Raw genomic sequence first — 26,108 nt, 5'->3', positions numbered from 1 at the left:
ATAAGAACATGTCGTGACTTTGCAGCTGTGTCTCAGTATGACTGGCTGTCTTCAGTTCTGCTTCTCTGTGTTTGTCTGGAGGCAAGTCACACAATCTATTCATTAGCCTCCTTCCTGCTGCCTGATAGGCCAATTGTTTCCCACTGATGCTCCGTGGGAGAGATCCACACCAAGGGCAGGTTGTTTCTGATACACCAGGAAGAAGCAGATAGCAGACATGTTGAGAACAGCATTCACACACATTTTCCAAAGGAAGTGGCAAAACTGTCAGATAAAACAAAACAACAAAAAAAAAAGTTAAAGTCCAAGCAGGGCTTTGTAGGCCAAAGGCAGCCGGCTCTCAGCTTCTCAGGCTGGCGCTGACAGTAACAACGAGCTAATGGCTCATCTGCGGAGCATATTGACAGCACAGCTCTCCTCACTCCTGTGTCAGACTAGTCAAAGACGGCATTGTGCTTTATTAGGGGTGAGATGTGACAGCTTGAGCACTGCACTCATACAATTTCATGTTCTTCTCTCATCTGGAGACTCAACAGAAAAGTAAACTTCAGTGCTTCGCACAGTCATTTCTGCACCATTGTGAAACAGCTATTTTCATGCCTTAGATCTGGATTTTGTATGTCGTTAGGATGATGGCTGTGAGCAAACAAAGGTGAAAGTGGATGTTTGGTTTGAAAATCAAAAGGAGTACAGCGACAGGATCTTGCTTGTTTGCAATCCAAACAACAAGCTGTAATTGCCAAGCTGTCTGAGAGAGCTTCTGGCGTGACAGCCGTTTGAGCTGCAACTGCACCCAGCTCACATAAAAAGAATGATATTAAAATAACCCCCGTACCTGTAAGTCTTACTCCTTTGTTCTCTTATTTTAATTAATGGTTGCATTGCTATGCACTGCACTGCGGGTGCTACATAACCCTTATAGCCCGCTGGCCGCTCGCAGCTGTAATAACTTGCTGTGTGCTTTTGTTGTTCTGTGTGGGGTTTTGTTTCATGAATGCATTTCCCATCTCAAACAGACCTTTGCATTGATCCTCATTTTGGTTCACCTTGTCTTGTAAAAGGTTATTTATTATTAGACAGCTTCCAACTGCTCAGACAAACAGCACATGACTGAGGTCCTGACATTTGGTGAAGCAAAACAAAAATTCACTTATCGAATCGAAAAGCGGAGCAAATTTCATTAGGCGCTCCCTGAATGCTGCCGTTGTTTATGAACCGGTTATGGATTTAGCAAGCCAACAGGGATCATCAGGATTACATGACAAGACAGCTCAAATTATTCATTATCTTCCAAGTCTTACCGCAAGATGACAAAAAAAAAAAAAACTAATTATGAATCACAGTAACAAGCTAGAACTGTTTTTCTCTCTGTTCCCAAGGTCGCATTGCCAATTAATGTTTGCAGAGCTGTGGGTGTGATCCCTGTTGGGAAGGAAGACGAACCACTTCTTTTCAGCTGTCGTCTCCTGTGTTCTACACTAATCAGTCGTCCACTGTCGGTTTGTAAAATCTCTTTTTGTGTTTGAAATTAAATCTTGTTTGGGGCACAAGTTCTGTCTGTTCTTGAAAGATAGCGTCTGTCGTCTGGAGGTCCAGGATCAGGGGAGGAAAGAGCGAAGAAGTGCTCTGCTCCAGCCTTGTGTCGCTGAATGCAAAGTGATGTGCACTGTTAGTGTGTGACTCATATAAAACTGGGGAGCATGAAAAAAAACATTTGTCTTTTATTTTTTTACCACAATAATTAGAGGATGATCTGGTGTTTGGAACTAGATTGATCAGACCCTGACCTGCAGCAGAAGAGGAAGAGAGAGAAAATGAGAAACAATCAGCACAATGCCTTCAAAAATGTGGTTTCCAGGCAGGCAAGTAAATCAGCTGAGAAACAAGTGGACAGTCATTGAGCAGCATAAGGTGCAGATTGTAGGAAACTAACATTGTACAACATAAGTTTATGCAGTAGATATGTTGGCACACACCTGTCCAAGCATTGGCCTTGTATAAACCTTGAGTTATCGTCAAAGTTGTTGGTTTTACACACCTGAACTAGATCTGAACTACTGAGCACTGCAAAAGCTAAGATCTAAGTGTTTATGCCAAATCTGTCATAAAGCAAGAGTAATTTTTAGCAGTTTCCAAGAAAATGCCCTATTTCAAGACAATAAAAGGCAAACTTGAGACCTGAATTGCTTGTGGAAATTAAAACAAAATCCACCAACAGTTAAATGTTTAGTTCTTTGTATTAAGACACCAACATTAACAATTTTGTCTTTTCATGCCTTGAAGTAAGACATTTTCTGGACTTTTCAGGTATATATGGCTCATATTAAGTCTTTTCATCCACTTTCTTTGCCGCTTTCCCCTTTCAGAGTTGTATTGGGCTGGAGCATACCTGTCAGCACTCACGATTTCGGCAGGAGTCTCACAGTTCTTAACCCTTTCTCCTGCTGAACCCCCAGGTTGTACTTTCTCTTGATTTTCTCCTGATTTTCCACATTGATACTGTAACAGACTGGGTGGGTCAAACATGGATTAAGTCTCAGGGTCTTTTTTTGCAGATGTAAAAATACCAACATCGGGGGGAAATCCCCCACATTGTCAAAGTCTTTTGTTGGCGGGTATGGGCTGGAACCGATCCCACCTGTCTCAGGGCAAAAGAAGGCAGAGTACACCCTTAACAGTTTGCCATCCAATCACAGGGCTAACACACGGAAACAGACAACCATTCACTCGATAATCACACCTCGGGACAATTTACAGGAATAATCCTGATCAATCATCTCCTTTGGATCTCTATACCTATGTGTTGGTGTCTGTTTCTGCCTCAACCCCCTCATCAATCTGCATGTTGTTGTTTTAGTTGTGTTGGGACATTTCTGGGCAGAAATCAGCCAATCACAGCTTGCCTAGTGCACAAGTGACTTTGTGTGTTGATAGCTTGTGGAAGAAGCTATTCTGAGCAGCTACAATAATGGACATAGCATGAAGGAAGAAAGACACAACTTAAGTGAAACAAAACATCAAACAGAGAAACAAGGGGCGAAGCTTGGCTCGACTTTCACTCCATTTTTCTTGGCTTTCTGCTGAGCAGGTATGTGTCAAACAGCCTGACTAGCTTGAGCAAACAGTCTCTCCCATGTAGAAATAAGATGCTACAAGTGGCTAATGGCCAAGTTCCACCAGAGGCAGATCTGTTATGCCATGCTGTGTCACTGTACCAGATCTGAAAGATTTCACACAAAGGAAATCCTCGCGTGACACAAACTGACCTGTTTACTGGTTCCTTGCTGTATCCAAGATGAATTGGACAATGGTGGAAAGGAGCTGATTCGAGCTGAGTAGAGCAACCCCATAATTTGCATTTGCTGATACCTGATTTAGCTTTTTGAGTGAGTATCTCACCAATATCTGGTGAATACAGTGGGTACAACTCTACTTCTGAGACATTTAGCTCTGTCAGTCTGTAGATTATCAACTTTAGAAGTGACCATATTTGGAGAAGACCTAAGACAAACAATTGAGCACATGGAATCTTAAGAGACATTTTCTTTGGGGTTGTAAACAGACAATCTAGTTGTAAGATTCATTTTTTTCTTCTATTTTGTAGTAGTTTATGCAGTAGTTCTGTGTAGTTTCTCCCTGTATAAGGGTTTGAGGCACTTCAGAAGAGGCTTGACGCCAGTCTCTTGTTTAAGCTTCTTATAACATAAAGTTCAGCCTGTGTGACACCACGTCATTGTGTGCCTCCAAAGAAAGGACATCCCAAAGAGAACTTTACCGCATTATTCTGCACATGGGGCCAAAGATGAACCCAGCTTATCATTTTAATGTTTTAGCGAGCAAAGAGGTATTAAAGAGGGCACTGAGGGTAAGTAAAAACATTGTTCCAGCCTTGTAGCTTTTAGATAAAGACTTTTATCTGAATGACAGGAATGAGGTCGGTGTTAAACTACCTGCAAGCAAATGTCCCAGTGAAGTGTCAAGATCCTGAAAACTTTGAATTCACAGTATGAGGGTGGTGACGTTGCTCACAGTCCTGTAAAAACTCTGTAAACACTGGCCAGAAGACGCTGCAGCAGCAATTACCAGAGCCTGCAGAGCTTGGAGGAATTAGAAACCATCTCTATCAATAGGACATCAGGGAACAGGGGTCGATTTGGGCTGTTTTATTGACAAATATTTAAGGCTGATAGAAATGCAATCACTGGGAAACCATCACTGCTCGAATTAATGAGTCACTTCTGTTCATCTCTTTCTCCCCCCACTTTCTGACTCCATTTTCTTTTAATTAATTAAATTTATCTTTTCTCTCCCTGCTTCTCAGGCAGCCAGATGCACTTCTATTCGAAGTAAAGTACTCTCTTTCACATGGGGGTTCATTTCCGTCAGCACTCAGGCAGGAGACTAATTGCTTGGTGACGTTATTAAGATGACAAGTTGGTGTACAATTTGCTCAATGTGAAGAGTGCACTCAACTTCCTGTTGACTCACAGCGAGTGGGAAAAAGAGGGATGAGAGAAGAGGGGACTGGTCACGTGATGCTGCATTCAAGACCTGTGGGAAAAGTTGTTGGAAGGGGTTCTTAGACAAAGTTTTTCTAAGGATTTTGAAGTTTTTTTCTGCTCACTGAGCATTTTAAAGAACCAGAAACATTACATGCCGCTCAGGGGCTCATAATATTCTTCTGCTTTCTATCCTTCTTGCTAAAGAACAATCAATTCCTCATTGAAGCTGCTTTGTTTCTGAAGAGTAAACTGGAAAAGTGGAAAATCATATCTCCCATATGTGACCTGAATGCAGCACAAAACGCAGGAGGCTAGAAGGGCAGGTCTTTCACGTCTTTCTCTCTTCCTCCTTCTTCGGGCGTGGCACCAGCAACACCTCAGGGCTCCTTTCTCCCTCTGTCTGATATTCCTCCCCCGCCTCTTCCTCTCCTCCCTCCCTCCCTGCTCCTGTCTCCCTCCCTCCCTTCTTTGCCCTCCCAGATTTCTGCTGTTTGATCGCCCCTCCACGAGCTGCAGTAGGGGGGTGTTGTGATGAATTTACAAGGCACACATACAGACAGTGGGCAGGGTAGAGACACATTTATGTACACTGAGAATACGAGTGTGTGTGTGAGAGAGAGAGAAGAGGGAGAGTCAGTGACTGTGAAGTTAATTAGAACATCCTGTGTCTCCCTCTCCCCCTCCCTCCCCTCTATCTCTGTGAGGCTTTGATGTGGCTTTGTGCCTGGAACCTTAATGAAAAATGTATAATAGCCTTTCCGTTCACTGTCTTCCCCCCCTTTTCTTTCACCTCCCCCCATCCATCCTGATACTTTGGGTCCGGCCTCTATGACACGGTGCCTTCATGCCACGTGAAGCAGGTTTCCCTCTTATTTCTATGAGACGCTGAAGAACTGTAGGCTTTAGTCAGTGCCAACCCTGCTGACTTCGAGACAGATTCTTATTTTTTCAGGAAACATTCTCCTTCACCAGCTTTTTCAGGATTTTTTTAGTCAGACTTATCAAAATGGGCTCCTATCATTTCTTGATCTCTGTGTATCTCATTACCCCCAAAAAATCATGATTGAAGCACGCAGCATCAGACTCCAAAAATACCCCCTATTTTGTTGGACAAAACTTTTACTCCACCAATTTTCTGATGTCCAATTATGGGAGGGATGCTTTCAGTGGTGCACTGCAAAAACTGAAAGCTGATCAAGTATTCGTGTCTTATTTTCAGTTAAAAATGTCGTATTAGACTTAACATGAGCTAGATTCACCTTGAAAGTCCAGAAATAATGTCTTATTTTAAGAGGTTAAAAGAAAAAAAAAAGGGGGCCTGAAAAGCTTGTAAACAGTAAAAAAAATCTGCCAGTGGGTTAAAAAAAAATTCTTCTTCCTTTTATTAAGATATGTGTCTTATTTCAGGGAAAGTTTGCCCATTGGCAAATTCTTAAAACAATACCAGCATCTTTTATTATTAAATCATTGAACTCTTAAATGGTCTGCTTATAAGGATATACCATAAACATTTTACGTACATTTTAGGCGGATAAGTTTAATGTTTTCCAAAATAATAGCCTCACTTAAAATTACTGTTATCATACAGTCAGACAGATTGACGGACAGACGGACAGACACAGACAGAGGTCTAGAAAGTATCTTTTGATCCCAAACATTAATAAAGATGAATGTCGGTGGCCTTATGTGAAATGAGTGTGTTGTGACATTGTAAATTAGTTATTACAGAGAGGACGGAGACTGTTAATTGTCTTTTCAAACTTCACTACAAAACAAGCCTCTACAATATGTCTCATTTTTCAGAGCTTGATTTTCATATTTCAAAAATTGCCATACTTGAGAAAAGGTTTGAAAACCTCTAGGCCAAATGACACCATCTAGTTTATTTGATGGAGCTGGTGTTAGGATGGAGAGGACGGCAAGCATTCCTCTCTATCTGCAAGTGATGTGTAGTTTTCTTGCTTGTGTGTTTTGCCCTCATGTTGGTTGTGTGCTGTGTTGACCCTGGTAAAAAGAAAAAAAATGAAAAACTCTCTATTAACAGTGTGTTTCTTTCAGGTGAGCTGATTAAGCCCACCTGAGCCGAGGACTCTGTAATCAGCAGAGCTGCAGTCTGATTGGATAGATAATCAGGTAGCCATCCACATAAGCTCTGAGCCAGAGGGTTTCTCTTCGGCTGAATTATTGTGGGACTAGGACGAGTGTTGGGAGCCACACTTCTGTCACAGGTGGCCAAACAGGGGAACTGACCCACCGCATGTAGAGGTGACAGGTGAGTCTCAAATTATTTGCTTGACTCAAACTTGGGGGAATATTACCATCAATTACGTCAACTAAACCTTAAAAAATGAAAAATGTTTTATTCTCAAACACATAGTTTTGATTAAGTAAGGAGAGTCAACAGAGTAGCAACACTTACATTTAAAGGCCCATTTATGCCAAACGTTACATACGGATCTGGCTACAGACGAAGCCTTCTGTCCATGCTCTGCGTTCATTTCATCCGTATTTCTGCGCGTTTCCATAAAACTCACGGCTACGGGCCAAGAGGAGCAGTACCACTGACAACCATTGGGGGCAGTGTTGCTGTTGCTACCTGATACGTAGCTCTACTGAGACACACAGAAGAAATAACAATGGCGAAACTTTTGCAATGTATGTAACGGCCTCATCAACCATAGACATAAATACATATTTATACTTGCATATACGTCTAGCGATGTCTATGTTACTGTCCATCGCCTCCTACAACACTGCCTCCGCTTTTGTATTTTATGCAAGGGGTACATTGGCAATACCTCTTCCACAGTCGCCATGTTTTTCTTTGAGTTTGTTGATGTTATAAACTTTTGACTCTGGGCTGCACCCTCGTAGATGTATTGGTTAACCCCTTAATGCCTGAATTAATAAACAGTCATAAAAATAGATTGTTTTTATGTACTTTTGCATTCTTACAGATGTTAAATTAAGTGGAGATTGTAAATTTGAGTAAAGTAAACACAATAGTTATAATCAAGTTATACCAAATATAAAGACATGAGAAGTTCATCCCCAATATATTGTGAAATAGCGAATCTGATACGATCTTTGGTATGTGTTGAATATAAATCACTAGTTAAAAATGAGATACATAGGTCTTTAGGCCTATGTATCTCACGCTTTTCTAAGTCAGAACTGAAGTACACAAAATTGATTTTTTTTTTTTTTTTTTTGGAATACAAAGAAGCATCTGGAAGCCTCTTAAACACAACACAAATAATTCCTCTCTGAATCAGCGCAGCCACTCACACAGCAAGTAGCCAATCACAGTGTAGAATTTTTGGGGAACCAATCACATTTCACGAGTGCCCATTTGCAGTCCCCACCTACTTTAGGGAGCATAAAACCGCAAAGTGTCCCGAAATGTAAAAATCAACTCAGCTAACACCCTCTCACATAGGGCACAGCTACGGACTTGATGAATCAATTCATCAACTCTGTTTTTCGTATTATTTTATTTACAGAGCAGTTTTTACATTTTCACCAACAATGATCTGCTGTAGTCACTGTTCAAGCTTCAATGGTTGTTTCAATTAACTCTGCAGCCTTCAAATGTGCTGTTATTGCTCACATCAAACTGAAGATTATCACTTACACTACTGAAATGAAACATGTTGAATAGGACCACACGAACCAGACTACCACCTGCAAGTCTCAGCGTCTGATATTTTCCTTCCTGTTAATCAGCTCCTAATTACCACAGTATGCTGTACTGTGTGCATTAAGAGGTTACTCGATGTGCTACCTCAGCTCATAGTTTCGTGACCTCTCCTGCCTTTTCTCTTTTGTTTTCTTCTCTTTTCTTTTGGCTCAAACTCAGCAGCCTCCTCTCTGCAGACTGCTGTGTTCTCCTGAATCTGGAAGCATCAGTCTGTTCTTCCCAACAATGGTCCACTGTCAAGAAATAAACATCCTTCTCTGTGAACTCTTGCCATGTTTGACCAATCATCATCAAGGGCTTAACTCTGTTGCGAAATAAATGTTGCTTAATCTGAACGGTTCATGGAGAGAAGTCCTCTGCAAGGTGTTCTCTCCATGCTGCATCTGAATTAAAGGAACTGATTAATCACGCTGTGTTTTTGTAATTCTTAGAACTCGTTTGAGTGCAACAGGAAAACTTCCCTGACAGACGTGTTTTACGTCAGAGGGTTTATCTGAGCGATCTGTGCAGCTTTGTTGTGACAGCTCTGAGCACCTTGCTGGAGGACATTGAATGTGTTGCAGCAAAAGTTTTGGCTGCATCTGCACTCCTGCTGTGTTGTTGCAGTGCAGAGAGATGGTAACGGATGAGGAGCTGTGTTTTATCAAACAGTGCTGCTGTTTGTAAGAAAAAGGATTTAGCTCGGACTCACTCTGAAGCAAAGGGAACAAAAGTTACATTTGTCAAAAGGGTTGACTCACTCCTCCTGCCTCAGTTTCACCATCCTGTTCTGACCCTCCCTGTTCCCCCTTCCTCCCTCCCTCCCTCCCTCCTGCCCCTCCCTTCCTACCTCCTTCCTCCCTTGGCGGTCGCTTTCTGCCAGTCAGCACATCCCCCGGGCGGGGAGGGGTGTTTGAACTCTCCCTCTGTGTTTCCTTTCAGCCATTCGCTCTCAGTCCTGCTCCTCTCTCACAGGAACAGTCTCCATTCCTTACCATCAAGCCCAAGTTCAAAGATGACATTTTCTGACTACACAAGGGCCCATCAATTCAGCTCAGTGAAGCCAGCAAAGGCAAATAAAAAAAAAAAGTTCTCATGTCATGTACGGCTCATGAATGACAGAGGGAGTTAGTGTCAGGTGCAATCCATCACCACCCATCAGCATCATGTGGATATTAACATGCTTTGGCCATACTGGCTTCAAACGAGGTGTGATGCGCTCTCCTCCACCCACGAGTTTCCTTCTTTACACATGACGTCTCTCAGGGGATGATTTTCTTTTTTTTTTTTCACCTGCTCATTAGCCGTCCTCCTTATTTGTGGGTGAAGCTTCGCCACTGTACCTGTCATCTCTCATTCGGATCAGCATCTCTCATCTGTATCCTCTCCTCAGTCCACTCCTGCTTGTTCACAGAAATAAGACTCACTCCTGCCTCCCTGTTTCTCCTTGCTGTCTCTACCCGCTTCGCATTAACCCTGAGCGTGTTTTAAGCTTTTAGGCACGTGTTTCGATAAGCACACAGCAAATACATTAGATGAATCAGCACCTTTCCACCCACTTCCCATCTCTCTTCTTTTTTTCCCAGATCTTTCAGGGAGCTATATTTGTTAGCAGATTTGTTTGCAGATTCCCCGCTCATCGAGGCTTGTCTCAGTTTGTTTCCGTCCGCCTCATCTCGCTGCCTCTTGCAGAAAAGTGAAGGGAACGCTCATTTTGAGATATTTCTGCTTCAAACAGCTACCTGAGCAGCCTTAATCCTCGTCCTTGTAAAGAAGCTGCACAATTCTGTCTTTCCTCCGATAACAGAGGAAGGAAAAAGCAGCATTTGTGCAGATTTAGTGTAACTTGTAGGTTAATGGAAATGACTTATGGAACATTACCTCATCCACATGGACAGCTTAAGTCTTAAGGGTGGAAAAAAAAAAAAACATCTTTTTATTCATTCACCCCTCTCAAATCTCTCCTTACTTCTCTGAGGTGCCCTCCCTGCTCTCCCTGTCTCTCCTCCTCTTCTCCTGGGAACCTTCCTCCATCATACTTAACTCCTCCTCAAAGCCATCTACTCCCCCCATGCGTCTCTCCCTCTCATCACTATTTTGGTTTTATGACTTGGATGTCCTCTGTCTCCTTTATGCACCCATCCACCATTTCAAAAGTAAAGTCAAACACACTCACGTTCACACACACTCACACACACACACACACTCTTTCTGTCCCTCTGTGTCCTCGCCGGGTTGAACAGAAGGTCGTAGTCATCAGCGATCCATTAGGGCACAATGGCAGGAGCCTGTGCTGCTCCGACAGAGTGCAATGTGCTGTTGGGGAGGCATTGGGGGCGCAGCACACAGAGGCCAACGCCCCCAGCTGACGGACGTATCGCTCTTTCCACTCATGTGAGGCCGCATGCCGCGCCTCTGTGTCCTTTGCCAGTGGATGATGTGTTCACCCCTCTATATCTCACTTTATTGGCACTTTCAGAGAGGAAAGTAAAACTTCATAACCTCCGTAAATAATACATGCCCGTTTTCATTACGTGATTGCTTTGATATTTTCACTGCATACCAACGACAACAAGGTGAAACCGCTTCAAAGGCACTTCGGGCCCCATCATCCTTCAGTTTTTTAAATCTGTGAAATGAAAGGAAAAGATTGAAGCAGAGAATAAAACTAAGACTTGTGATTAAAGTAAATAACTTAAAATTGAGCTGTTGTCCTTTTCTGCAGTGTGGGCGGCACACCATACTAAAAGAACCTCATCATCTTACATAAGTGTTAATGAAATTGTGGAGGAATGTTTTTTTCTTTCTTTTTTTTTTCCTGGCAGAATCAGAACTCTTTGTTTTTATACTGAGGACAGAAATGGAGGACAAATCAGAGAGAAGAGCTAAATGCTTCCTGTGAGTGGGTCCAGGGCCTCTGTTTTACTGTGAAGCAGGATCTAAAAGTTATGTATCGAACTTTTGAATTCACAATACAAATAAGCCTTTGTTGTCCAAATGAACCGGTCTCATCATGTTTTATTGGAAATATTATATAAACCAAGCACAAGGGGAGGTTTTAAACCATCTCTAAACAGCCTGCCTCTAAAGTACAGGTTTTGGCGTGTGTCTCTTTAAATCCATGTGAGGAGATTCTGCAATACACTCCCTAAAGAAGGAGCAAGCTGCTGGGCTAACCCAGAGAGCACTCTAAAAAGCAGAGCCTAATGATCCCCAAATTATCTTTATTTCAACTTGGCAAAGAATTGGTAGACAAAAAATATATATACACATGATGAGAGTGTTCTTGACTGAAATAGACAAAGTTTGGATCATATTGTTGCTCGTAAGTTTTGAGACCAACAGGAAATAAAGTTTGACCAGCCAACAACTAATACCAGTCATCTACAAACACCTTTTTTTCCATTTTAGTTTATGTCGTGTTTTCTGTTTTGTTGTTTCGTTGTTTTTCTGTCCTTGTTATGTTTTGTACTTCAGGGCTACTGTATGAGTCAGATGCAGATGCAAAAATCACTGAAGCAGAAAAATATCAAAGAGGACATTTCCGAATGAACATTCATTAGCTTTGTGTGATATTTCATAGGTACTGAATTTCAATTACTACATAACATAATATGCACAAAAAATATTTGTAAACAACATCCAGCCACATGTAAATGTGATATCTGCACCTCCTAGAGGTTCCTACAAGGAATAGATGAGTTGGGCGGTGTTTCAGTAGATGAGTAAGTAAAATTTATCCATGACAAGCTTTATGAAGGTGATGGGGCAGGTACAATTATAACTACTTACCTTGTGAAGTCACAAGGTGAGCTGAGTCTGAACAGACCATCAGACCCAGGCTGTGTCTCAAATTGCATACTTCTGTTGTTAGTCAACAAAAAACAAAAAAGTAAAAATACTCAGTGCACTTTGATTTCTCAGCTGGAGCACTCAAAATGGTCACAAAGTTGAGTGTGGAATGCTGGACACTTCTCATACTCAATGGTTGCCATATTGGCTAAGTGGAGGAAGGGACAAGAATGGATCAAATGATGGTTGATGGTCGCAATTAATGAATAATAGAAGAACATCTGTGAGCAGTTGTGAAATGTGATCTTCATTTCCAGTTAGTGTGAAGCGGGAGTGTTTGATGGAGACAACACTACCCTGTAAGATTTTGTGCACTGTTCAAGGAAGTGCATAGTGTAGGGAGTGTACTTTATGTAAGTATGTGATTTTTGAAAAAGTATGAGTGTTTTCAGATGGAGGTGTATTACAAACAAAGGATTGGTTTGCCTTTTTTACATTAGTGTTAAGTTGGTACTCCAGACACCCAAGGGTATGAGTAAAAATACTGGAAAAGTTGTTTTTTTCATGACATGGCCTCCTGAAGTAACAGGACTGGGGTCTACTTGTACACTCCAAGGGAAGGTCATTACAAATCAATACAAAGATCCTCCACAAGATCATCTTTTTCCCTGGATAAAACCTTTCTATCATGAGGCAGAGATGTGTCTGGTTGATAATCCATACAGCATGAGAGGTCATGAACGGCTTTAATAAGTGAATGTTTTGACCTTCACAGTCAGTCGATCTCAACTCAGTTGAGGACTTGAAGCAGATACTTGAGTGTCATTAGAGATCAGTCTTTACTACTATCATCCTTAAGAGGAAAGAGGAAAGGAGTAACTGGTGTTCTTGGCATTGAAGAGTAGATGTATTAATGGCTGGTGCATTGAAGCTTGTTTTGGTGGATTACCAAGACACTTCATGATGAATTTGTCTGTGTATGTCACCTGTTTGTGAATCCATGTGTGGTGTTTTTTATTTATTCCTTCCAGATTTAATTGAGTGGGGTTGAATTACAAAGTTACCAACTTGGTGTACCAGTCATTAATGAGCTAACTGTTAATAATGAACATCAATAATTAAAACACAAGCCTGATCAGAATAAAAGTGCTTTATGTTGACACCTGTTAGAGGAGACTGCTCATGGCCCGAATGGGGAGAGAATTCCTTATTATCAAGGGCTGGCTCAGGATCTTTGATTTCCAGATTGATGTCTGTGTAAAATCTTGATTCTATCATTTTTTCCTTGGGGTGAGAGTATTTCTGCTGCAAGTCTGCTCAATTTGACGTGATGAGTTTCTTATTTTTCCCCCATGTAGAGAAACATGGCGGTAGCTAGCGAGTTTTCAGCATATCATTTTATGATGACACAAACACGTTGCCATTTAATTTCAACAAATAGTAACATTGCACGTCAAGCTCCATACATATAACCTGACACACCAGGCGGACAGTTTCATATATCCGCCACAGGAATATTTCACTTGTCCATCTGGGTAGCAGCTCTCTGGATTTGTTTTCAGAGGCAGGACCTTCAAAAAAATCAGCAGCTGGTTGGACGACCGTTCTGATTGGCACACTCACCACAGACTAATCCACATCAAGCCATGGTATGACGTGGCTTATGTGCGCCGCTGCTGAGGAACAACACACAAACAACTACAGGGACACAGGAAACAGCTGTGGTAATGGCGCTAGATGAATGCTGCTGTTTTTGTAAAGTTAACTTAAGAATCAAAGGAACACTGACAAGTACAAAAGTCTGCTGGCCTCACATCTGCTCGCTACTCCCGCAGCTCCCGCAGCTCCCACAGCTCCTGCAGCTCCCGCCTCTGTTCCCTGATTGGGCCAATTCAAATTTAGCCGAGTGAATTTGTTGGTCAATGGAGCCTGGCAAGATGGATCTGCAGGATTTCGGAAAACTGAATCAGGCAGGTCCATCTTCTCTGCAAGTTTACCATACATAGGCCTCTGTGTCGAAAAAGTGTGAGGCAGACTGATGTCTTAGGTTACACTGTTAATTTGACACTGGAGTATAACAAAGACTTTCACTTTAAAAAGCTTTCAGTGAGGAACTTTTATGTTGACTTTGGCAAACCCAGTCAACACAATACTCCTCTGTCACCCAGACACAATGCTTACACACACACGCACAAGCCAAGGTCTGGGATAATTATTGTGTAAAATCTAAACAAAAGCTGTTTTGACAGAGAAAATAGTCTCTCTTTACTATAACTACTTACAGTTGCTTGCATGAAAAAAAAAATCAATAGAAATATTTGTTCCTGTTTTTATTTGTCGGTCCCAGAGAAGCATTATTAGTTTCAGTCTGTTTTATAATCAGCTGAGCACTCCTCACAGAAGCTTAAAATTCACAGGAAGGTATTAGCTTAGATTATTTACTGAAAGTAGGATTGTTGCTAACATTGTCAAGGATAATTTTGATGTTGCAGAAGGAAACTTTGGAAACTATCAGGGGCTTTTACAGCTTCAGACTCAGCAGTCATGTCATCCATGAAGGAGTATTTGAATAAATCATGCTGCATCTTATGAGGAGCCACTCACGGCACAGCAGAGACACAGATTAAATTGCTAACAGGTTATGCAGCATGTGCTACTTTCACTCCATTGTGGTTGTCTGCTTTAAATATTCATCCAGCATTAAAACTGTACCACTGGCTGGGGTGCTGCTCACTGAATATCTGAATCACAGTTGAAGTCATGGGAGTCATGAGGCTGCCAGCAAAAAACACCCATGGTCATTTAATCAATCAGATTTTTACTTTTTTATCACATGGTACATATTTATTTCTTTGAACACAATAATGTTACAGCAAGTTTCTATCAAAAGGGACTGAAAAGAGATGAGACTCAACTCTAGCAACATGGTGCAGGTAGTTTAACAAGCTGTTTCTTTACATAAAAGCTTATGTATGAATGATAAACCATGGATCTTCCATCTGTTTTCTCTCAGGATGATGCAGACTTGAGAGTAAAGGGAAGTTGTGTGCGGCTATGATCTGATTTGTAAATTGAGCTGACGTCAAAGACTGTGTTTACTTCTTTAGCTTCAACCAGCACTGCCAACAACAAACCCTGGGATGCAAAAAGAAAAGTTATCAGCTTTGAGTGAAGTATTCCTCACAGGCATCACCTTGGTTCAGCATCAGTATTCCACTACATTGAACTCGATGACACAGAATATCTGAGCTAACAGCCTACAGCAGAAGTGCACTGTGGGACAAACAGTTTTGTACTCATCTGCACTTTCACACATTTTTATTTTTACAAAGTTCTAAAAGTTTTTATTTATTTATTTAGAAAGTTGGAAGGGGGGTTATTCAACAACTGTGCTGCACAAGTAACCCAGTGTGAAAGCTATTGGTGGATAGTTTAAAGCTTTGTTTATATGTTTATCAGTTACCGTAAAGTCTGGAATAAACCCTCAAGGGCCACTTTATTTGGTATACCTGTTCAGCTGCTCATTAACACAGATATCTAATCAGCCAATCGCATGGCAGCAATTCAATACATTTAGATATGTATAGACATGATAAAGATGACCTGCTGAAGTTCAAACTGAGTACCAGGATAGAAAAGAAGAAATATTTAAGAAGCTTTGAACATGTTGGTCTGAGTATTTGACAAACTGCTGGTCTGCAGGGATTTTCACCAGTGAGCAGCAGAAAAAATGTCTTGAAGATGTCAGAGATCAGAGTACAATGGTTGGACTAGTTGGAGGTGATGAGGAGCACACAGGGTGACCCTCCTGTTAGCTAAGAACAGAAAACTGAGGCTACAATTCATGTGGGTTCACCAAAACTGGAGAGAGAAGATTGAAAAAATGTTGTCTGGGCAGATAAATCTGGATTTGTGCTGCCACATTCAAATGGAAGGCTCAGAATTTGGCTTTGGAAAAAAAAAAAAATTGAAAGCATGCACGAGGAGTCCGGGCTCTCTTGTACAAACTGAGCCCGGTTTTGAGTCCACAGCTGACCTTAGTATTACTGACCATGTCCATCACTTTACGAGCACAGTGTACCCATCTTCTGATGGAGTAGCAGGACAACACCATGTCACAAGGCTTAATTTATCGCAAAATGGGTTTTTTGTTGTTGTTGTTGTTTTTAATAAGATATTGAGTATACTGTACTCAAATGGTCTCCACAGTCACCAGATCTCAATCCAATAGAGCTCCTTTGGGATATGGTGGTACGGGAGATTCTCAACATGGATACAGGGATCCTGGTCCTACTGATGTTAACGCTCAGTTTTCAAATGACAATAAAACTATTAAAAGTGTGTCACATACCAAATATTATGAGAGATGAAATTCTCCCAACAAAGCCAAAGACTTTCTGCCAACACAGCACTTCAAACCTCTAAATTGGAGCCCTCTCTCCATTTTCAGACATACAGGTCACAGATGGTCACAGTTAAATGACTATTTAACGCCTGTTATAGTTTTTGGCTTCACCCCCACATCCCTCAACATCTCCAAAACATGTTCTTGTATAGGAATTAGAGATGTGGCTCAGATCATCTGTAACCACTGACAAACAACAAGTTTTTTATTTTATTCTATTTTTTTTTTTTATTTTTTAAGAATTCAAGACAAAAAAAAGAACACCAGCCAATCTTTCATATAAGGTTGGTTTGGGCTCATTATCCTCTCTGATCAAAGTAAGAAAACATCAAATCTGTTTTATCCTTTGAATACAGATATTATGAAAAAACTGCTCATGCTCTTTAACCTGTGTAAATGGTGTTCTCTGACTATTTTGAACACTGTTGTCATCCAAATGTAATAACGAATAAAACAGAAAAACAACATGCCAGATGCTGCTTGAAAATGGGTGCATTTCTGTTACAATCACAATTAACTTGTGCCACCTGTGACAGGTGCTTGAGTTACCTGCTGTTTGAGTTTTATGACAGACAAATACTGAGCTCTATTTCCCATTTTTTCCTCCACAAATGCCTGAAGACACAATTATAAGAGACGTTACAGCAGGCATGACGTGAAGAGACATATTTAAGTAATTAGCTTCATTCTTATTCTAACAGTGCATGCTGTGTCAGCCTCAACAGAGCTGTGATTTGTGTTTAATGTATGTCAGAAATGAGAGGTAAAGGGAGCAGAATGTTTATGACTATATGCTCATCATCATCACACACCTCATGGGTGCGTGTCTCAGAGAAAGCTGTTTGCAGGGAATTTCTCATCCCTGTCAGTGTCAGTGCCTTGCAGACTGCGCTAACCTTTTGGAAATGGCACCGGCTGTCCGTTTCCCTGGCAAGAACTCCAAAAGAATGGAGTGTGCCGCCAATAAGGCTGGCTTGGCTCCCCCTCTGTCTGAATTACTCTGTTTGGGTCAATCATTCTATGCCTGTTTACGTAGGACTCAATTTGGCGTGATTGATTCTGCACCCCCTGCACACACCCGCGACTTGAATTCAGGACAAGACTTTGGAAATTGTCAGCCATCGATTCTCAATTCGCCCACTCCCCAAGGCAAAATTTGTCTTCACATTCTCGTCATGGGGGTGCAGCTTAATTAGTTTTAAGATTTGTTCCACTTGGGCACAAATGACAGTTAATGGTTCTTGTGGGACTTTGCACACAGTCTGGCGTGCTATTGGAATGGCATGTAGCCCAGCTGTGAATGCAAGATGTCTTTGTTTTTACAATGGATTGATTAAGTCGCCAGAAGGCTCCGATTGAAGGAAACCTCTTATTTTATTCCCGACAACATTTAAGCAGCTTTGCCTCGGGCAGACTACAACACAACCCGTTTTTAACTTCTACCACATGCACTTAAACTGTAGTCATTAAGCTCTTGCATCATCTGGATCTTGATAAAAAATGCAGCAGAACTTGAAACACTAATTTTCCAGACTTGAGGGCAACAAGTAATGGGTAAAATAGAGAAGTGCATGTAATAAAGATCAAAAGCTACAGCTGCATGAAGATATGTTCAGGTATGAGCTTAATGTGATTTATTTTTGTTGTTGCGTAACTAAATATAATTTCTTTGGCGCCCACAAACTTTGACCCCCCCCTCGCCCTCTCCTCAGATTGACCATTCTTACAGTTGACTCCCTGCTGGCACATTGACAGATGGGATTTAAAAGGCTTCCTGACCTCAACAAGCAAGTGAAGGTGAGCTGGAAAGCCTTAAAAAACACAAGGCCAACAATCAGTTTCTTCCTCTTCAGTGGAAATATTTCCAGAGGACATATTGGCACCAGAGAAAAGAGTGTCAGAAAGGTGACCTCGTCTTTTTTGGCGGGAATAAAAAGGAAAAAACAACCAAGGGAAGATCTGTTCTCTTGCCTCATCTTTGCCTCCCAATCTGTCCCCTTCTGTCTTCTGGAAATTCTCCCGCTCTTGTGCCCTGGCCTCTTGTGTTGTTTTTAGTCCACTCCTTCATCTTCAGTTGTTTTTGTTTTTCCTTCTTTCATCATCTCTCTTCTTCTCTTGCTTACCCCAGCTCTTTTTCACCTTCCCCATCCCCGTCTGGTCTCATACATTTCGCTTCTACTTCCTCATTCACCATTTTTCCTCACCAATACCCTTTCTTTCCTTTATTATCATCCCGTTGTCTGTCTCTCATATTCTTTCTCTTGTTCACACACGCTCCCTCTCTCTGCTTTTTCCTCATGTCTTTTTGGCCACGGTCCCATTTCCCCAATTGGCTTAGTGGCAGTCTAATCATTCGCCAACACCCCTGCTGTCGTCTCTTCTATCTCTCCGCCTGCCGCCGCTCTAATCCTCTGATCAGTAAACACCCTTCTTCAGCACACACTGCTTCTCAGCATCCTACTGCCTCTCCCAGTGTTCTTCTCCATAGTGCATACTGATGGTCCTCCCTCTTCCTCCAGGCAACAGCACAGGAAGATCAAGAGGGCAGCCCAAGCGAGAGATCCACAGGAAGCATCCTCAGGCGCTCTGATGAGCCAAAGAATTCCTGGACTTGTTCAAGTCTTCGCATTGCACCACTTTGGTGGGGAAAGGTTTCATTGACCTCTTTCTCTGGTTGAGTAAGTCTACTTGGAAATTTCTCAACATGTTTAACACTCTTCCCCTGCTTCATATCAAAGAAGCATCAAGTAATAATACAGAATTTCAATCCTTATCTTTAAGGTCATCGTGATCACTCAGATTTATGTAACAAACACTGCCAAAAACAACCTCCACACTGCACGAATATGTCCGCCCAGTAAGTCAATTTGTCAGCAGGGTCAGATCATCTTGCTTGTTTCTAATGCAAGTCAGTCAACTTCTTTCCAGAGCATTTTTGTTGCTGCCTACCTCGCTGTGGCTAAGAATACAGAATCTTGAGGTTCTCATACAATGAAATGATGACTCTTTGGATACATCTCTTTATATCCCAAACAATTGTATATGGTCAACTAGAAGGTAAAATGCAACGTGATACGATACCATGTGATCAAATACAATACAACTTACTCTACTACAGCATATGATACAACATGCCACTGCAAACTGTAGCAGAGGATAGGGCATGATACAGAACAACAAGCTAAGACACAACATGATACAATCTAATGACACTTTAACAAAGGCTGCAATGCGATAGATGAAAAAGTGATACAAAGTGGCCATCTCTGGCCATTAGAAATTAAGCAGCAGTTAATAGGAAGAAGTGCGAAAAAATGCAGTTCTTCAAATGTCCACTTAGGGCTGGCTCTGGGAGACAGAAGACACTCATTTATAAACAGCCCAGTACAAAAATGTCTTCTGTCTGAACAGCTCATTTCTCCAAAAGCACACACTGTACTGGGGTGGGAGTGAATTATAGCAGTTAAGATATTAAGATCATGAGTTTTCCCAGTCAGAGGCTCAGCTCACCTGACCAGCACACGGGCTGTAGCTGTTAGTGAGGATGATAAGGCCCGCCTCTTTACCTTACACTACCTTGATAGAAGCTAGGTTGAGTTTAGCATTTCCAATTTGGCTGCCACTGACAACAGGTTTCAAAGTTCAGGATCAGAAACAGATGGATGACATCATAAAGATGACTGACGGACACAATCACACATGATGTGACGCTTGATGTTATTAGAATGCATAAAAACAACTCACAACAACACATACAGGAAGACGACGCAATATTTGTTCTGTGTGTTATTGGAGAAATTATCTTTCTAGACTCAAACCTATTCTTTTTTTTTCTTTCTTGTTTTCTTTCTTTCTTTCTTTCTTTCTTGCTCTTGCATAGATACTGTTGTTGTTGTTGTTGTTGTTGTTGTTGTTGTTGTTGTTGTTTGTATTGCATATATAAAAAGAATGTTAGTTTGTAACTATTATGACTTTTACTATTGTTATAGTTTTTTTATATATATACTTTCTACAAAAGCTGCATGTCAAGCTGGCTGTTATCTTTGATGTAAATAAATAACGGCTAATTTTTAGGATAAGTTAACAAATACATGTTCAGAGAAACAGTTCACACTTTCTAAGTCCATCTTAAAAACAATCCTCAAAGGCCCAAGGACCTTGATACATGTTTTACTTGCTGGGTTCAGTCCTGCTGTTTATTGACCATTAACTGTGGCTTCCCATAGTTAGAAAAAACATGGGACCAAACCCACAGTCTTTGTTCTTTAAGTGTTTAACCATGAGGTACTTTAGGTCCCATTTCCTGTGCAAGTATCATATCTATGTTCCACAAACCTGTGCTGTGAGAGCTTTTCTGTTTTCTCAGCTTTGGGAACTGTAGCCTGTGAATGGCCAACATAGTTTCATGATTCTTGGAATATTATCTGTAAGCTCTTTCTGTAAAGAAGAATCATGAACGCCTTTATCTCCGTGGCATGTTTGCAATAGCTACATCTGTATGATGTCCTTTGATTTCGGCTCCTGCACCTTAGGTCTAATGTTGGATTGGAGGAGGCTGTGTATCATTAGTTTGCTTCTTTAGATTGATAAGTGATGATTGAGAGAAGATTTAGCCGAGCTTCCCATATTTAAAGTTGTTTTTTTAACACCAATAAAGTAAACTCCCATTAGTAAGTCAAGTTGAGATAGTTAAAAGAAGAATGGCTGAAGGGTTGAGAGGACGACTCAGACATATTTATTGATAAAGAGGGTTTCATTGGCTTCATTATATTTTGATAAGGTCCTAATAATTAATTCTGCAAGGACTAGCTTTAAAACCGTCATGCATGTTTAGTTTTTGAACAGTTTCCCGCACAAGTTGTGGGTTTCACCTTTAAAGAAGATGCAGTAAATGCAATGCAGTATGATAAAAAGGCAAAAGAACCATAAAGGAGAAAACAGAGAGAACCTCACAGTGAAATAGGCATCAGCAGACACTAGGAGGATCAGTCAGAATGTTGTGTAAATAAATAAAATTTACACATCGAAAAGGTCCCAAACAGTCAGTCGAGGTTCACAGAGGGAGGTAGTGTGGTGTGAAACAGCGGTCCTCCTTTTAAATTTCTGCGCTCCATCGGAGCTGTCTTCAAACTTTCTTTCAGATGCCAAAAGTTTATTCACTTCTCCCTGGAGAGTTTCCTGTCCTGTCAACTTGTAACAGTTTAAAACAGTTTCTTAGTTTTGCTGCTTTCATTCCCCACAGTATGTGCTGCAGTCACATTACTGCTCTAATGGAAACATTTACAGCTGCTGTGAACAGCTCCTCTAATTTTCTTGTCAATAGCTGAAGAAGACATTAGCATCATAACACAAAAAAAGAAATCACCTGAAAAATCTAACACTCCTCAACATAAACGGAAGATGTAGTGTTTTATAAGTTCTGAGTTTTGTCAATATTACAGCTCCTGGGTAGAGTAAGCATTAAGATTTTGAGATGATAATGAGTTAAAGTTCAGACTGGTGGCAATATGAAGAGAATACATAAATGAGGTTAGGCCCATTAGCTGTTGTCTTTTCAGGGTCTCACAAATTATTTTCTCATTCGTTCATTAACAGCAAGCTAACATGAGTTTGAAACTCACATTAGCTCTTCAGTTCATCTTGGAACTCCACTTCAACTCAACCTTCATGACTTAGATAACGGCAAACTCAATGGCTATGTTAACACGCAGTCAAACCGGTTTCTGAAACATTTGCAACAACCCATTTACATGCATGAGCAAACAGGGTTATTCCTTTTTATATGGTACACTGATCAAAACAGCTGTGCCCATACAACATTTCAATGCACAAAGAACGTCATGACCCAATACACATCATTTCCGCTTCGTCTTCCTGTATCCTTAGCAACAGCAGCAGCAACAACAACAGCAGTAGCACGGTGGACTTCCTATACTCAGAAGACCAAGACTCCTTGCGAGCTGAACATGTGCAGAACACAAATTAATGTTCCTTTGGATGGGGATATCCCAATAGGCGTAGACATGACCAAATATTTGGGCTGGAAAAGGGAGTACCTAAGGGTGGTTTTCAGGTTTTCAAACACCAGAATATGAGCATATTCTGTTTTTTCAAAGAGTTATTGGTGTTTTCATGGCCATGCACAACCAGGTTACTGCTGGTATTCCAAAAATTAAGGGGTTACTGATTGCATGTAAACGCAGCCAATGGGAATTTGTCTCAGATTCTCTTCTGGTGATCTGGACTTGACCTGGTCCCAGTATTCGGTGACTTTCCTACAGCCCAAGGGTGATGGAACACAAACTTAAACCTCCTGCGACAGGCTCACAACTCACCCACACACCTTAACCTTAACATTTTAACAGCTGTTCATTAAAACAACTCAAGTGGCTGAGTTTGTCACATGAAATATGATCTAGTAGGTCCAGTGTCAGGACCAGATCATTGAGTTTAAAGTTTTATAAGAGGCTAAAACCCTGCACAGTGTTTTATGAAGCAGGACTTTACAACTCTGCAAAGTTATCACAGCAGTGCTGAGCGTTGGCATTTCACAGTAACTGTGAATCTGATGTAGACATCAGTCCCAGGGGGAAGCTGCTATATTGTCCAGTCCCTCATGAGTTTATGCTCTGTGTCTGTATGCCTACTGAGCCAGGGCTGGAAATGTACATTATGTTAGATGGGCCTTAAACTGAGAACTCATCAAAGCCGAATTCTCCACAGGAAGCCACAGTGGCTATGAGCTTTGTCCAGTGCAACAGTCCTGTAAGCTTTGCTGTAAACCTAGTTCTAATGACTTGCTCTTAGGCACGTTAACAGTATAATTACAATCAGACTGAGGAAATTTTATGACACCCCTTGTTAAATGAATGAGAATTAGTGCAGAAATGAAAGAAAGTCGCACACCTACATTTTTCAATTTTATCATCTTGAAGTTCAAGCAGTGACTCCCTCCCACTTCAAATAATCCAGTCAAGTGGACCTAAAACTCATCTTTCTTACCCACTAAGGAGCTAATCAAGAATCAGTGTGCTCGTTATTAACCTAATTACCTGCACCTGTAGCACTCCCTTTGCAGCTCCTGGTACTGATGAGAGCACTCTGCAGCCACCAGCAGCATTAAGCCTCCATTCAGACGCAGCGTGATGACAGCCAAGCCGAGGGCTAATATGGCTGAAGGATTACAGGGTTCATCCCCATAATCGAGCATTAACCCCAGAGGAGGTAATGCCAAGAAGCTAATCTGATGTTTCATCAACAGGGCTTTGTTTTTGGAGGGCTGTGCTTTAAAGAATTACATTAAACAGAGGTTTGGGAATGGTTGGGTTTTTTAATTGAAACGAGTCTTCAGTTTAATTATCCACGGTAATCAGAGCCATGGTAATGTAAGTGGAACAGCCTTTCATTCACGCGGGGTAAAAAAAAAGAGATCACATCATACCCTGAAAAACAACTCCAATGAGGAGCAGCATTCAGTTTTTATGCACAGCTCTTTCAAGGCTTTAAACTTTTCACCCTGAAATACCTTACGCAATCTTTCATTCCCCTGTTCAATCTGTAATTTTCCATTTACACAAGATTCTTCTATTTATTTTTTTTACTCTCCATGAATCACTTTTATGTCTTTTTGTTATCACCTTGTTTTCTTTCATATCATTTCTCAATGATTTTATTATTTCTCATTTGAAGCTCATCTTTGCTCTTCTTTGTCATTAAAAGTGCCATAAAACCAATCATGGCTTATACGCTTCTCACACCATGAAAATATCTAAATTAAGTGTTTCTTCAACAGTGTAAACTTGCTTATCAAACATAATACTCTTAAAGTTTGCATGTGATAAATTAATGTTGTGCTTCTAAAAAAAGAAAAAAAAATCCAGTATTCTTTGACGTTTTTGATAGTATGTGCCCTGAAAAATGACCAGTTTATGAGTGACCTCTTGGTATTTTGGTCTATGAATGGTTCTCCTTGAGCTGCTTTTCTTCTTTGGTATGCCATTAAAATGCTTTTATAAAGATTTTGTTCATAAAAAATATCTTCTCAGAATAAAGAAAACTTTTTAGAAGTAGCAACTATTTTATTATCAGTGGTTTTTTGTTCATTTCCAGGCATTCTTACATGTCTATTGTAAGTTCTGACTTCTGTGAGTTTTTGTAAAAATCAATGAAATCCAGCACTGAATTTGAGGCAACCATCATTTTCTGTTTTGAACTTGGAACTGTCAAACTCTGACACTATTTATCCTCTCACCACTTGATGAGTTAAATTTAAAGAGGAGGTATTTTGCTTTCCTTTATTTTTAACATGCTAATAAAGTAAAAATGGTAGCTCTTCATACTGGACGTGCAAATCTTAAACATATTTTTGTTGTAGACATGCTTGAATCTTTATGTAAACTAATCAGCCTGTTCTACAAATAGCGCAAGGTCTTCATGAGTCTTGCTGAAATGATGAGGTCATCCCAAGGATCTCCCAACTGGTTCTCCCTATGCATGTGTGTCAGAGTCGGCCTCAAACCCTCTCCTCAGCCTGTTTGTTCTGTTTGGGTTGGGCGGAGAGTACCTGTGGTTACTTCAGTCAATCACAGCCTGCCCAGTGTGCAAGTGACTTTTCACATTAATGATCACAAGTGGAAGCCGATCAGAGAAGCTATGATAGTAGGCATGGTACAGAGGAAGAAAGATGCAACCAAAGTGAAACAAAACGCCAAAGAGATAAAGCCTTTTATTGGTGCTGTCAGGAGATTAAAAAAATAATTGATTTAATTACAGGATTTGTAATTAATTAATTAATTAATTAATCACATTAGAATTTTATATCTGCTGAAGGTCCTCAAATAAAGCATTTTAATTTTAGGACATTAGAATTTTTAAATTTTAAATTTTTTCAACTAGCCAATATTTAAATGTCTGTGTTCACTGCCATTGCAACCGTTTACTGCGTCGATAGAAGTAAATTATGTTTTCCAGCAGGGGGAGGCAGGGTCTGGTGGAGCTTATCAATCAAAATCATGCTCGTGAACTACTGTGGGTGACAGCGGCGCGCTCTTTGAATGAGAGATCAGCATGGATATGAGGAGAAGATGCAAGATGTCAGAGGCAAAGCGAGACACTGCAAGTCAGAAAAGTTCAGCCAGCTCATGCTCAAACTGAGGATGTGTCGCGGTAGCTCAGAGAGAAAGAGCGGCATGATCGTGAGAAAAGGCGACAGAGATCATCAACATCAAAGAAGAGAGTCCACTCTTCATAGGTAGTTTTGGTGTTCACATAGTCATAGAAAACAGTATTATGTGGGTCCTGAATGGTTGTTCAAGATGTGCTGAAAATGTGCTGGCAGCTAATGAGTTAATCGCATCCATTTTTATAACAGATTAATTTGTGGTGTATTTTGTTCACCTAATTACCGTGTCAAAGTAGAAACCTCGATACTACGGGTAGTTGCTACGCTTGTGGGTGTGTTCATGTAGTCACAGTCTGCTGGCACCGATCCAAGGAGGAGTCCAGTTTTAGTGTTGTGTTTACTGACAATAAACAAAAATTTCTGCAAACCCTATGTTAAAAGAGTCAGTAGCAATAATGAAGCATTTTAGACAAAAGCTGGAAAAAGGCTTTTCTAAGATTTGGTGTGAAAAATACGATATTTGTGAAGCTGTAAAACCTGTGAAGCTTCAAGGGTACCAGAGGGACAGTACAAAACCTAAAGCATGCACAACACCCCCCTTTCAACAGT

The sequence above is a fragment of the Halichoeres trimaculatus genome, unplaced genomic scaffold (genome assembly GCF_033239565.1).
Source record: "Halichoeres trimaculatus isolate MK-OKI-2021-1 unplaced genomic scaffold, fHalTri1.1 fHalTri1_scaffold_5, whole genome shotgun sequence".
Taxonomy (NCBI): Eukaryota; Metazoa; Chordata; class Actinopteri; order Labriformes; family Labridae; genus Halichoeres; species Halichoeres trimaculatus.
The sequence above is the reverse complement of the archived record's forward strand: the minus strand, read 5'-3'. Positions refer to the sequence as shown.